The sequence below is a fragment of the Panthera tigris genome, chromosome E1, assembly GCF_018350195.1.
Source record: "Panthera tigris isolate Pti1 chromosome E1, P.tigris_Pti1_mat1.1, whole genome shotgun sequence".
Classification (NCBI taxonomy): Eukaryota; Metazoa; Chordata; class Mammalia; order Carnivora; family Felidae; genus Panthera; species Panthera tigris.
The window spans coordinates 54,108,821-54,112,064 of NC_056673.1; the positions used below are offsets into that span (position 1 = coordinate 54,108,821).

Consider the following 3,244-nt stretch of genomic DNA (forward strand, 5'->3'; position numbering starts at 1 on the left):
CCCTCCGACTGCCTCTGTCGCTGTTCACTTGCCCCTCCAAGACCTCCAGGAGGGCCCTTCTTCCAACATGTCTGAAAGGCAGTGAGGACTCCCTTTAAAAGCCAAAGGACTCAGTGGCACCTGGGGGGCTCAGTCAGTTGAGTGATTTCAGCTCGGATCATGATCTCGAAGCTGGAGAGTTCAAGCCCCGCGTGGGGCTCTGTGCTGAGAGCACAGAGCCTGCTTGGGATTCTCTTGTCCCCCCTCCCCGCCACCCTCTCTCTGCCCCTCCCCTGCTTGTGCACACACTCTCTCTCTTTCAAAAATAAATAAACATTACAAAAATAAATACACAAAATAAAAGCCAAAGGACTCAGAAGTGCCCTAAAAAATCTGACTTGCAAATCAACTCCAATAAGTGGATTAAGTGGAGTGTGTAACAGGCCACAGCATCAAGGGCTGCGTTCTCCACAGTGAAATTGGGCCATTACCCTCCCTTGATCTTAAGGGGTTTGTCTGTAATGAGTGTGGGGCTCTTCCTCTGAGTAGCTGGCTTCCTCTCCTGCAGGTGGCCACAAGGGATGGCAGAGACCTGGGCTTGGGCAAGCGACAGCTTTGCTGGGGGCTGGCTCGGGACACAGAGGCCTGTTTACCAGGGCTCCAGATGCCCCAGAGATGAGCAGAGACTGTGGGGGCACCTCACCCCCAAGACGTGCACCCCCCCCCCTCCGTTTCTGGGGGATCACAGGAACACTGAGCCCAGCCAGTGAGGCTTGGCTCCGCCCCACCCCCTCCCAAGTCCCCAAGTTGTCATTCCCCTCCAGCAAAGACACGCATCGCTCCTCTTGGCCTCTGCAGGCACCCAATAATAGCGATAATAGTAATAACACAAAATAAAGAACACTTAACGTGGTTTCTACGTTCAACATGCCGATTGCGGAAAACCTGAAACGCACTGCAAGGCATCAGGAATAAAATTAAAATCACATAATCCAACACTAAGGTAGATACTGTTGACATTTTGGTACATTTATGTCAAGACTTCTCCAGAGTGTGTGTGTGCACCTCTACATCCATACTGTAAAGTGTGGTTGGGCTTGTGCTATATACGCTGGTCCCTTAGCTCGAGATGGTGCACCTCGTCTCACGCGACTGAACGGCCTCGGGTCTCCCGCCCACGGCTGCCCCATCCTTTCCACTCGTATGTCGGTCACTGATGGGGTGGAGGTCTGGCTGCCCCCATCCCTGGCCAGGAAAGAACGCCCAGCCCAGGAGGGCAGGGAAGGTAACAGCATGCATGAACCAACCGAGTGGATGGCTTATAAAGTTAAACCTTTAAAAGACAAAGAGATTCAGAGTTAATCAAAGAGTCGATTTAGTCAGAAGGTTGAAGGAGATAAAGCCGCTTCCCCTCTAAGCTTTAAATATTTAGCAAGTGAAGTCACCTCCTGTGTCCCACTCTGGAGTCCCACCTCTCTCCAGACTAGGACTTCCTACCGTTTTGACCATCATGGCCCCCCTGCTTGGCTTGCTCACCCCCACATCAGATCCCTTCACCTGTTACCACATTGATGCACCCATCAGCCGCTAACCAACGTGCCTCCCTGCACGTTCAGGAACTGGTGCTCAGGGAGGCTTTCCCTGGGAGTTTGGTGGAATTAACAGGGGCATGAAGCCTTCTGGGGCAGGGGAGGGTGTGTGCATGGGGGCGGTCAGGTGGAAGGCGAGAGCCCAGAGATTAATATCGAAGGGAACCGCCCAAGGCCAAGGGGAACCAAAAACAAAAAACAAAAAACCCAACACTAACGATTTCTGTTTTCCTTGTTTTCAGTGGTTCTCAACCAGTGATTTGGGCCCCTAAGGGACGTTAGGAATGTCTGGAGACGTTTTGGCCATCACAGCCAGAGGCGGAAGGTGCTATGGCATCCGGGGGGCAGAGGCCAGGGATGCTGTTGAACATACGGCACATGGACAGACCCCCACACAGAAGGAGCAGGCTCCAAACGGCAATAATGTGGAGACTGAGGAAGCTACTTTCTCTTCTCTTCTTTTGTCCCTGTAACACGCACTTACACATCCCGAATTCACAGACGCAGATTCTCATGAATCCCAAAGGCAAGCCTGGGTGGCCAGCTGGAAGCACCCCCTGAAGTTCAAAAAAGTAGAAAAAAAACAGAAGGGGCGGGAACAGGGGATGTGGGCAGAGCCATGCAAAATCAAAGGAATTCACACACTCTCCCAAAGTTCTCAAGACCCTTGGAATGTCACCTAGGAAACCGCAAACATCGTGAGGCCCTTATCAGGTTGAGCAAGACGGGATCTGCCTGAAAAGGGGGAGGACATTGTCTGGGGAGCAAGTTGCACTTTGACGATTTTGTGGGCTGTAAAGAGAAGGGGACAGTGGTGGCAGGGTCTTGAAGGGTATGTTCTTTGAACGTTAAAGAGATTTGCTCTTCTTGGGGTTCTGTCCACCACCCTGAACTCCTGAGACGAAGGATGGTTACAAATGGCCACTTGCTCATGCATGCCCCTTGGATGGATATTAGGTTGACTTGATGGTGTTTACAAAGGCTGTCCTGTCTGGGCACCTGGGTGGCTCAGTCGGTTAAGTGTCCAACTTCAGCTCAGGTCATGATCTCACAGTTTGTGAGTTCAAACCCCACGTCAGGCTCTGTGCTGACAGCTCAGAACCTGGAGCCTGCTTCGGATTCTGTGTCTCCCTCTCTCTGCCCCTCCCCTGCTCATGCTCTGTCTCTCTCTGTCTCAAAATAAATAAAAAGCATTAAAAAAAATTTTTTTTTAATAAAAAAAAAGAAAGGCTGTCCTGTCAAGGCCACACCCCTGCATAAAGGGCCAAGATGACCCTGTCGACTGTCCAAGAAGACGGTGTGTCCTCAGACCAGAAATTGGAGTTTTGAGATGAGCCTCTGGTCTTCATCTCCTGGCCTAGCCCCGAGGAGGGTGGTTGTCCAGGCGATGGCTCTTGAGGGTGGATGTCAAGATGATACTCGTCCAGCTCATCCTGGGAGCAAAGAGAAAGAGATTGGAGAAGAAACTTCACCTCCTTTGTGGATTATCAGGACAGTGTTTAGGAAGAAACAGAAAATCTGGAATCAACCTGCTGACCCCACTTAGTGATGGAGAGAACATCCCTTTCACAGCAGAGATGCAGGATGGAGTAGGAGAATGGAGAAATACAGATACCCCAAATATCTGTGTACCCTCCCTTTTTTTCCAAGGGTTCAGGTATCTCCTGGAAACTTCT

At 51.1% G+C, this 3,244-nt stretch overlaps 1 long non-coding RNA gene across 1 annotated transcript; it reads right to left on the reverse strand.

Annotated features, from left to right (window-relative positions):
- Nucleotides 1-983: 983 nt before the first annotated feature.
- LOC122233750 lies at nucleotides 984-2,195 on the reverse strand. The gene is made up of 2 exons (XR_006211444.1): nucleotides 2,053-2,195; nucleotides 984-1,312 (listed from the first exon to the last, which is right to left on the reverse strand). It is a non-coding gene; the product is annotated as an uncharacterized LOC122233750 (long non-coding RNA).
- Between the last annotated feature and the right edge of the window lie 1,049 nt (nucleotides 2,196-3,244).